We start from the raw sequence: 12,178 nt of genomic DNA on the forward strand, positions 1-12,178 counted from the left end.
TTTTTGGTTGTTGTCATGTGACTATTTGACATTCATCAGTGGCAATAAGATGGTTCGTGCTCCCAGAGGGATTTTTTTTTCCCTTTTTTTGGTGTTACATAAAACAATAAAAGGCCATAGTTTAGCAAGTGTTCATGTAACAGTCTATCTGGTGATGAGGTACAGAAAATAGTGGCAAATTTATGACGCATATGATCCACCAGGAAAAAATATATATTCTTTTGTTATGTTTTCAACACTTTGAAAGTCTGATCATACACACAGGCTAAATATACTGTTTTTTTAGGAGTAGGCCTCAGTATATTTATGTTGAGCTGAACTTTATGAAGAAAGTCAGAGCAGAGCAGGTAGCTCTACCAAAATGTAGACCTAAGTTTGAATCCCGCTCGTGCTACCTGTCTGTGTTGTTGACCTAAACAATCTGCATCGTCTCAGTCCACCCAGCTGGAAGTGGGTACATGCCTTGGCTGGGGAAGTAACCTGTGTTGGACTGGTGTCCTGTCCAGAGGTTGTCATCTGCTTCACTCTGTGGAATCCAGAAGTAAACACGGGCACCAACAGGCATCAGGGTCTATATAGGACTTTATGAAGAATGAGGAATTGCACATCATGATGAATTTAACAAAGAAATTCATGAATTAACAAAAATATCTTCACTTGTAAGTGTAGAGAATTTGGAAGTGGTCACTGCCAAATTACCCACATGCCCTGGCAAGTGCTCAGCCTGCATGAAAACACAAACAGTGATGTGTTTTTTACTACTCCAAAACAATCTTTTTTTAAAAAAAGTTGAAGTATATTATGAAATATGCTGCATTATAGGTGCAGTTTTATCACACAGCACAATGCCACAGATGTCGCAAGATTTGAGGGAGCATGCAATTGGCATGCTGACAGCAGGAATGTTAACCAGAGCTGTTGCTCGTGTATTGAATGTTCATTTCTCTACCATAAGCCGTCTCCAAAGGCGTTTCAGAGAATTTGGCAGTACATCCAACCAGCCTCACAACCGATCGTCTGAGACCAGCCACTCGGACAGCTGCTGGAACAATCGGTTTGCATAACCAAAGAATTTCTGCACAAACTGTCAGAAACCGTCTCAGGGAAGCTCATCTGCATGCTCGTCATCCTCATTGGGGTCTCGACCTGACCCCAGTTTGTCGTCGTAACCGACTTGAGTGGGCAAATGCTCACATTCGCTGGCATTTGGCACGTTGGAGAGGTGTTCTCTTCACGGATGATGCGAAGATGTGTTGCACTGCATGAGGCAAATGGTGGTCACACCAGATACTGACTGGTATCCCCCCCCCAAATAAAACAAAACTGCACCTTTCAGAGTGGCCTTTTATTGTGGGCAGTCTAAGGCACACCTGTGTACTAATCATGGTGTCTAATCAGCATCTTGATATGGCACACCTGTGAGGTGGGATGATTATCTCAACAAAGGAGAAGTGCTCACTATCACAGATTTAGACTGGTTTGTGAACAATATTTGAGGGAAATGGTGATATTGTGTATATCATCAATTTCATCAATTTTATTTATATAGCGCCAAATCACAACAAACAGTTGCCTCAAGGCGCTTTATATTGTAAGGCAAGGCCATACAATAATTACGTAAAAACCCCAACGGTCAAAACGACCCCCTGTGAGCAAGCACTTGGCGACAGTGGGAAGGAAAAAATCCCTTTTAACAGGAAGAAACCTCCAGCAGAACCAGGCTCAGGGAGGGGCAGTCTTCTGCTGCGACTGGTTGGGGCTGAGGGAGAGAACCAAGAAAAAGACATGCTGTGGAGGGGAGCAGAGATCAAGCACTAATGATTAAATGCAGAATGGTGCATACAGAACAAAAAGAGAAAGAAACACTCAGTGCATCATGGGAACCCCCAGCAGTCTAAGTCTATAGCAGCATAACTAAGGGATGGTTCAGGGTCACCTGAGCCAGCCCTAACTATAAGCTTTAGCAAAAAGGAAAGTTTTAAGCCTAATCTTAAAAGTAGAGAGGGTGTCTGTCTCCCTGATCCGAACTGGGAGCTGGTTCCACAGGAGAGGAGCCTGAAAGCTGAAGGCTCTGCCTCCCATTCTACTCTTACAAACCCTAGGAACTACAAGTAAGCCTGCAGTCAAAGAGCGAAGCGCTCTATTGGGGTGATATGGTACTATGAGGTCCCTAAGATAAGATGGGACCTGATTATTCAAAACCTTATAAGTAAGAAGAAGAATTTTAAATTCTATTCTAGAATTAACAGGAAGCCAATGAAGAGAGGCCAATATGGGTGAGATATGCTCTCTCCTTCTAGTCCCCGTTAGTACTCTAGCTGCAGCATTTTGAATTAACTGAAGGCTTTTCAGGGAACTTTTAGGACAACCTGATAATAATGAATTACAATAGTCCAGCCTAGAGGAAATAAATGCATGAATTAGTTTTTCAGCATCACTCTGAGACAAGACCTTTCTAATTTTAGAGATATTGTGTAAATGCAAAAAAGCAGTCCTACATATTTGTTTAATATGCGCTTTGAATGACATATCCTGATCAAAAATGACTCCAAGATTTCTCACAGTATTACTAGAGGTCAGGGTAATGCCATCCAGAGTAAGGATCTGGTTAGACACCATGTTTCTAAGATTTGTGGGGCCAAGTACAATAACTTCAGTTTTATCTGAGTTTAAAAGCAGGAAATTAGAGGTCATCCATGTCTTTATGTCTGTAAGACAATCCTGCAGTTTAGCTAATTGGTGTGTGTCCTCTGGCTTCATGGATAGATAAAGCTGGGTATTATCTGCGTAACAATGAAAATTTAAGCAATACCGTCTAATAATACTGCCTAAGGGAAGCATGTATAAAGTGAATAAAATTGGTCCTAGCACAGAACCTTGTGGAACTCCATAATTAACTTTAGTCTGTGAAGAAGATTCCCCATTTACATGAACAAATTGTAATCTATTAGATAAATATGATTCAAACCACCGCAGCGCAGTGCCTTTAATACCTATGGCATGCTCTAATCTCTGTAATAAAATTTTATGGTCAACAGTATCAAAAGCAGCACTGAGGTCTAACAGAACAAGCACAGAGATGAGTCCACTGTCTGAGGCCATAAGAAGATCATTTGTAACCTTCACTAATGCTGTTTCTGTACTATGATGAATTCTAAAACCTGACTGAAACTCTTCAAATAGAGCATTCCTCTGCAGATGATCAGTTAGCTGTTTTACAACTACCCTTTCAAGAATTTTTGAGAGAAAAGGAAGGTTGGAGATTGGCCTATAATTAGCTAAGATAGCTGGGTCAAGTGATGGCTTTTTAAGTAATGGTTTAATTACTGCCACCTTAAAAGCCTGTGGTACATAGCCGAAGCATTAAATAATGGTAGGGCTTCCTTGAGCAGCCTGGTAGGAATGGGGTCTAATAGACATGTTGATGGTTTGGATGAAGTAACTAATGAAAATAACTCAGACAGAACAATCGGAGAGAAAGAGTCTAACCAAATACCAGCATCACTGAAAGCACCCAAAGATAACGATACGTCTTTGGGATGGTTATGAGTAATTTTTTCTCTAATAGTTAAAATTTTATTAGCAAAGAAAGTCATGAAGTCATTAATAGTTAAAGTTAAAGGAATACTCGGCTCAATAGAGCTCTGACTCTTTGTCAGCCTGGCTACAGTGCTGAAAAGAAACCTGGGGTTGTTCTTATTTTCTTCAATTAGTGATGAGTAGTAAGATGTCCTAGCTTTATGGAGGGCTTTTTTGTAGAGCAACAGACTCTTTTTCCAGGCTAAGTGAAGATCTTCTAAATTAGTGAGACGCCATTTCCTCTCCAACTTACAGGTTATCTGCACTGTGTTGGTATATGGCATTAGAGAACATAAAGAAGGAATCATATCCTTAAACCTAGTTACAGCGCTTTCTGAAAGACTTCTAGTGTAATGAAACTTATTCCCCACTGCTGGGTAGTCCATCAGAGTAAATGTAAATGTTATTAAGAAATGATCAGACAGAAGGGAGTTTTCAGGGAATACTGTTAAGTCTTCAATTTCCATACCATAAGTCAGAACAAGATCTGAGATATGATTAAAGTGGTGGGTGGACTCATTTACATTTTGAGCAAAGCCAATTGAGTCTAATAATAGATTAAATGCAGTGCTGAGGCTGTCATTCTCAGCATCTGTGTGGATGTTAAAATCGCCCACTATAATTATCTTATCCGAGCTAAGCACTAAGTCAGACAAAAGTTCTGAAAATTCACAGAGAAACTCACAGTAACGACCAGGGGGACGATAGATAACAACAAATAAAACTGGTTTTTGGGACTTCCAGTTTGGATGGACAAGACTAAGAGTCAAGCTTTCAAATGAATTAAAGCTCTGTCTGGGTTTTTGATTAATTAATAAGCTGGAATGGAAGATTGCTGCTAATCCTCCGCCTCGGCCCGTGCTTCGAGCGTTCTGGCAGTTAGTGTGACTCGGGGGTGTTGACTCATTTAAACTAACATATTCATCCTGCTGTAACCAGGTTTCTGTAAGGCAGAATAAATCAATATGTTGATCAATTATTATATCATTTACTAACAGGGACTTAGAAGAGAGAGACCTAATGTTTAATAGACCACATTTAACTGTTTTAGTCTGTGGTGCAGTTGAAGGTGCTATATTATTTTTTCTTTTTGAATTTTTATGCTTAAATAGATTTTTGCTGGTTATTGGTGGTCTGGGAGCAGGCACCGTCTCTACGGGGATGGGGTAATGAGGGGATGGCAGGGGGAGAGAAGCTGCAGAGAGGTGTGTAAGACTACAACTCTGCTTCCTGGTCCCAACCCTGGATAGTCACGGTTTGGAGGATTTAAGAAAATTGGCCAGATTTCTAGAAATGAGAGCTGCTCCATCCAAAGTGGGATGGATGCTGTCTCTCCTAACAAGACCAGGTTTTCCCCAGAAGCTTTGCCAATTATCTATGAAGCCCACCTCATTTTTTGGACACCACTCAGACAGCCAGCAATTCAAGGAGAACATGCGGCTAAACATGTCACTCCCGGTCCGATTGGGGAGGGGCCCAGAGAAAACTACAGAGTCCGACATTGTTTTTGCAAAGTTACACACCGATTCAATGTTAATTTTAGTGACCTCCGATTGGCGTAACCGGGTGTCATTACTGCCGACGTGAATTACAATCTTACCAAATTTACGCTTAGCCTTAGCCAGCAGTTTCAAATTTCCTTCAATGTCGCCTGCTCTGGCCCCCGGAAGACAATTGACTATGGTTGCTGGTGTCGCTAACTTCACATTTCTCAAAACAGAGTCGCCAATAACCAGAGTTTGTTCCTCGGCGGGTGTGTCGCCGAGTGGGGAAAAACGGTTAGAAATGTGAACAGGTTGGCGGTGTACACGGGGCTTCTGTTTAGGGCTACGCTTCCTCCTCACAGTCACCCAGTCGGCCTGCTTTCCCGGCTGCTCGGGATCTGCCAGAGGGAAACTAACGGCGGCTAAGCTACCTTGGACCGCACCGACTACAGGGGCCTGGCTAGCTGTAGAATTTTCCACGGTGCGGAGCCGAGTCTCCAATTCGCCCAGCCTGGCCTCCAAAGCTACGAATAAGCTACACTTATTACAAGTACCATTACTGCTAAAGGAGGCCGAGGAATAACTAAACATTTTACACCCAGAGCAGAAAAGTGCGGGAGAGACAGGAGAAGCCGCCATGCTAAACCAGCTAAGAGCTAGTAGCTGCGCTAAGCTAGCGGATTCCTAAAAACACACAAAGTGAATAATGTGTAAATAATTTAGAGGTGATTCAGCAGAGGGAGTGCTTTAGTTAAGGCATGTTAAGATTACACTGTGAAACAAATCGTTATCTAGTTAACTAGATCAATCTAACTGCGCAGATTAAACAGCTAACAGATACAGCAAAACACTGCTGTGCTTCGGAACAGGAAGTGATACAATACCGCAGTGAGAGCCAACCACCAGTAGAGGCAAGCAAGCAAGCAAGCATCCTAACCTAACAATAAGAAATATACTCAAAACCTGGATTAATGTTTTTAATCACATAGCACTACTATTATTCTGAACACTATATTCGCTATATTTCGCAGGTCGAAGAAAGCAGTCCTCATAGTATTTCAATCAATCAATCAATCAAACTGCGCAGATTAAACAGCTGTGCTCCAGAACAGGAAGTGATACAATACCGCAGTGAGAGCCAACCACCAGTAGAGGCAAGCAAGAGCCTCTACTGAACTACAAGAACACACGCACAAACAAATCCCACGCCTTAAGGCCACAGTCTTTTTTTTCCAACCAAAGCCAATAGTATGTGAAAAAAGTTTTAGATCTTTGAGTTCATCTCATACAAAATGGGAGCAAAACCAAAAGTGAGCATATATATATATACACGAGGTCTATTAGAAAAGAAGCCTCCGCTCCTCTTTCCATGACAAAAACTCCTGTAACAGTGGAATGTGCCGTTCATTTCCAAACTGGAAGCTGTGTTTTATCCGGGACATCATCTGACTAGCACAGGAATTGTGAAAAGATGTGGACATCAGCACTTTTTCGGCACATTGAGACAGACGTGCGGAGGAATTCCGCGCATCGCAGTGGTGCCGCATGGCGCAAAGCAACGCTGTGATGAAGCCTCACGGGACATGTTCTGGCATGTCCAGGCACATCCACAATTTCTTGGATAATCACTCGATGGAAAAACCACCGACAGCTGTCTGAATGCCATCTCAAAGCTACAAGCTCAAGTTACAACAGACAATTTAATTGACATCCTAGTCTATCCAAATATTACCAGCTCTTATAGACAGATAATTCTGATTTTACGGCACATTCGTTATGACATCATGAAAAGTGATTAGATGTATTATTTTGTGATACCATAACAAAATTGAGTACGTTTGTGGTGGTGTCATGAATTTTGGGTGACGTGGGGGGCTTTGGGGTTAAGGTTAGAGTTGGTGATCGAAAGTTGACCGCATGTTCATGATGGTAAAAAAAAAAAAAAAAAACTAAAATGTGAGACTGGGCTGTTGGTGAGATGTTCACACTTCTAGTGTCTGTCTCATTCTGTCCACTGGATCTGATTGCAGCTTTCTGGGTGCTCTGCTGCAGCGCAAATCCAGCAGGGAGATGAAAGTACATCACAGCTCAATACTGCTGATAGACCCTAACTTTTGCACAATATATGAGTGCAGTGAAAATACAGAAACGCTGATAATGTCACGATGGGTCCGGGCTCGGGGCGACGTTATGGGTTTGTACCCTATTGTTATCTTCCTCCCCGGATTTGATCTTTTTGGTTGCCTTTTTGATCATTTTGTATTATGTTTCATCTGGTTGTATTTATTATGTATCTTTGGTGTTTTATTATCTTGTTGCATTCTTTTTGGTTTTGGTATTGTTTTCTGTGATCATTTGTTCTAGTCATTCCATTGTTTTACTGTTGGTTCTGGTTTTGTTTGTGTTCTTTCTTTGTTTTCTGTGATGTCAGATTTAGTTTTGGTTCAAGTGGCGTTTTTAATCTTATTATTCTTGTGCTATTTTTAGGTCTGTCACTCTGTTTCCTAGTTGACCCTTTATTTGATTCACATTTCCTTTTGTTGGTCTGTGGGCACGTTATACTTTCACCATTGGTTTTCATTCTCTGACTCCTTTTGCTTTTGATCTACTTCGTTTTCACTCACACACACTCCCTTTCTCTCTCTTGCTTCTCATCCCGTCTCTTTGGTTCACCAGACCACACCTCCTTCCAGAACCCTCGATCACATGTGCACCTTGTTACATCACCTGTTATTTAGCGCTCACTTCGTGCCAGCTCGTTGATCTTCATATCTTCGTTCCAGCCCTGTTCTTGTCTTGTATACCTCAGTGTTTTTTGACCTCATTCTGTTTTTCCGGATTTTGCTCTGCTCTCTGCCTCTGCCTCTGATATTGTGTCTCACTGTGCCTTCGACCTCAGCCTGTTCCTGACCACGTATTTTGCCTTGCCCTCATCTGTACCTTTACTACGTGGCCTGCTTTTCTGTGTACTGGACCCTGGACTGTCTGTGAGATAAAGATTATTATTACTCCTTATGCGTCATCTGAGAGTTTGCATTTGTGTCCAATCACCTTCTGTGTCACGTGACCACGAATCCTGACAGATAAACCTCAAAATCCCTTATTGTTACCATTTTGGTCTTAGACACCAATTCAAATTCTACAACAAACACACAGAATATTTTTTTTAAAAAACTCCAGATCTTTTTTATTTGACCTGAGAATTGATGTTAGAGGTGTGCCAACTGAGAAAAGGAATTAGTAACCTATAAAAGTAACAGGGCTGCTCATATCGGGTATAGGCATATCCTGAAACAAAGAGTCCTTGAGACCAAATATAAATTCTTACAACCACGTTCGATGAACATGAATGTAAAAAAAAAAAACTGATAACACGTCAAACTGATAGACTTTTTTTGTTTTTGTGCAAATATCTGCATTTTGAAATGGATGCCTGCAACACATTTCAAAAAAGATGGGACAGGGGCAACAAAAGACTGGGAAAGTTGATGAATGCTCAAAGAACACCTGTTTGGAACATCCCACAGGTGAACAGGTTAATTGGAAACAGGTGAGTGTCATGATTGGGTATAAAAGGAGCATCCCCAAAAGGCTCAGCCGTTCTCAAGCAAAGATGGGGTGAGGATCATCACTTTATGAACAACTGTGTGAAAAAATAGTCCAACAGTTTAAGAACAGTGTTTCTCAACGTTCAATTGCAAGGAATTTAGGGATTCCATCATCTACAGTCCTTAAAATAATCAGAAGATTCAGAGAATCTGGAGAACTTTCTACACGTAAGCAGCACGGCTGAAAACCAACACTGAATGCCTGTGAACTTTGATTCCTCAGGTGTCACTGCATTAAAAACTGACATCATTGTGTAAATGATCTTACCACTTGGGCTCAGGAACACTTCAAAAAACCATTGTCAGTTAACACAGTTTGTCGCTACATCTACAAGTGCAAGTTAAAACTCTACCATGCAAAGCGAAATACATCAACTACATCCAGAAACACCGCCTCCTTTTCTGGGCCCGAGCTCATTTGAAATGGACAGATGCAAAGTGGAAAGGTGTGCTGTGGTCTGATGAGTCCACATTTAAAATTGTTTTTGGAAATCATGGATGTTGTGTCCTCCGAACAAAAGAGGAAAAAGACCATCCAGATTGTTACCAGTGCAAAGTTCAAAAGCCAGCATCTATGATGGTATGGGGGTGTGTTAGTGCCCATGGCATGGAAAACTTACACATCTGTGATGGCACCATCAATGCTGAAAGGTACATCCAGGTTTTGGAGCAACACATGCTGCCATCCAAGCAATGTCTTTTTCAGGGACATCCCTGCTTATTTCAGCAAGACAATACCAACACACATTCTGCACGTGTTACAACAGCGTGGCTTCGTAGAAAAAGAGTGTGGGTACTAGACTGGCCTGCCTGCAGTCCAGACCTGTCGCCCATTGAAAATGTGTGGCACATTATGAAGCACAAAATACAACAACGGAGACCTCGGACTGTTGAACAACTGAAGTCGTACATCAAGCAAGAATGGGAAAGAATTCCACCAACAAAGCTTTAGCAATTAGTGTCCTCAGTTCCCAAACACTTCTTGAGTGTTGTTAGAAGGAAAGGTGATGCAACACAGTGGTAAACACACCACTGTCCCAGCTTTTTTGAAATGTGTTGCAGGTATCCATTTCAAAATGAGCAAATATTTGCACAAAAACAATAAAGTTTATCAGTTTGAACATTAAATATCTTGTCTTTGTGGTGTATTCAGTTGAATATAGGTTGAAGAGGATTTGTAAATCATTGTATTCTGTTTTTATTTACATTTTACACAACGTCCCAACTTCAATGGAATTGGGGTTGTAGATGACCATGAACCGATCCAGAAAATCATGCAGCACGTCATTGATCAAAGGATATTACCCGATATTCAAAATGGCTCAAGGGGGTCTTTAACGCAGTCTTCCATTGATTGCCCTCCCTCATGCAGACCAAATGATAAGTGTGATCTTATTTGCTGAAAATAGAAGCGCTGTGCAGGGGTTTGAATGTGGAACTCAGTAGTGGAATGGGATACTTGTTTTTAATTGTGATGTTATTTAACCCCCTTTACAGGGGCAGAGGGTACCCTCCTTCTTTCCTACAAAGAAGAAGCAAGCACACACCGAGGAAGAAGATGTTTGGATGATACCGGAGAGCAGGGACTCCTGAATGTACTGCTCCATCAATTCACATTCCTGGTGATTCAGGTTGAACAACCTGCTAGAGGGTAGGGTGGCTCTGGGAAGTCGACTGATGGAACAGTCATAGGGATGGTGAGGTGGTAGGGACATGGCCCTGTTCTTACTTAAAACTGGGGCAAGATCATGATAAACTGATGTACCAGAGACAAAACAACTGGAGTGTCATCTGAGGAGGGGACTGTTGTGTGGGCCGCTGAAGAGGAGGTACTGCTGGCCCACCACCACCAGATGGCGCCCTGCTTGGAGTGCGGGCTCCAAGCACGAGAGGGCATCGGAGCCGCTGGAGGTGACAGCTGTCATCACTCAACACCAGCTGTCACCCATCACCACCACTATAAAGACCGGACTGCAACTCCACCTCCTCGCCGAGAAATCGTCTACCATACAGGTAACTTTCTCTGCTGACTCAAAACATTGAGTAATAATCTGTACTTCTTTGCAGCCGTTTTCCTGTGGTGTGTCCTTATCTGTGGGATTGGCGTTTGGTGTGATCAGCGACGGCTTCGCTTCACACCCCAACCAGATAAGTGGTTAGACAGGAGCTGCACGAGTGTGTGATTGGAGGTGGAGGTTCTCCCTCCGTAACTGAACACAGACTGTGGGATTACTGAGTGTGCGGACTCACACTCATCCAGAACTGTTTCTGTTTTCTGCCAGCAGTACCGGGTCTGACTGCTGAAGACAGTGGCACCTGGGGCGCAGGGCTTGGCGGCTCCGGTGTTCTTCAGGTCCGTTGGTGGTGAGGCTTGTGTGGGTTCTGGCTTCTCTCTCACTGGACGTCTCCTATCTTCGAGCCTGCCACACGTCACCTTTTGTTGGATTGATATAACACATATTTGTATCTGTCTGTATCACGTTGTGCACCTTCACAACATTAAATTGTTACTTTTTGGCTATTCCATTGTCCCTTCATTAACGCCCCCTGTTGTGGGTCCATGTCACGACACTTCCCCAACAGGATTTCTCGGCCAGCGTCATGGATCCCGAGGGGCGTCAACTCGAGCCTGAATGGCCAATGGAAGAGCAAGGTGCACAGGCACCAGCAGGAGGCGTGTTAGGGGAGCTGCAGCAAATACTGACCGCTTTCACTGCTCGGTTGGATCTGGTCACCGAGCAGAACGTGACCGGGCACAGGCCGTCCCTCTTCCTTCCGGGTCCGAAAGGATGCCGTCGTCCCCACGCTCCACAGCCAGAGGGCCCCGTGTGGCTACAGCTCCCCCTGCTGACGAAGCTATGGACACGAGCAGGGCTAAAATGAAATCAAAGGACAGACAAGGGAGGCAGGCCCACGGGGAGTGTTTTTTCTGTGGGTCTAAAGGTCACATACAAAGGAACTGTCCCAAACGGTCAAACTACAACGCCCATCCTTAGAAACTGGGCTAAGGGTGGGCCATAACACGCACGCGGGGGAACCCTGAAAATCAGCATGAATCCCAGTCACAATCCTTTGTGAGGATTTAACCCTTCATGCCCCAGCACTTATAGACACGGGGTCAGAAGGGAATCTGCTGGACAGCAGATGGGCAAAGGAAGTAGGGCTCCCTCTGGTGGCTCTGCCTTCCCCTGTGAAGGTACGAGCACTAGATGGCAATCTTCTTCCATTAATCACACACCAGACACAGCCAGTGACCTTGGTGGTGTCTGGGAATCACAGGGAGGAGATAGTGTTTTTTGTAACACCTTCTACCTCCCGAGTGATTTTGGGTTTTCCATGGGTGTTGAAACACAATCCCCGGATTGATTGGCCGTCTGGGGTTGTGACGCAGTGGAGCGAAACCTGCCACCGGGAGTGTTTAGGATCCTCAGGTCCACCCGGTGAGATAGCTAAGGAGGAGGTCAAAGTCCCCCCCAATCTGACGGCGGTGCCATGTGAGTACCATGA

The sequence above is a fragment of the Thalassophryne amazonica genome, chromosome 7 (genome assembly GCF_902500255.1).
Source record: "Thalassophryne amazonica chromosome 7, fThaAma1.1, whole genome shotgun sequence".
Taxonomy (NCBI): domain Eukaryota; kingdom Metazoa; phylum Chordata; class Actinopteri; order Batrachoidiformes; family Batrachoididae; genus Thalassophryne; species Thalassophryne amazonica.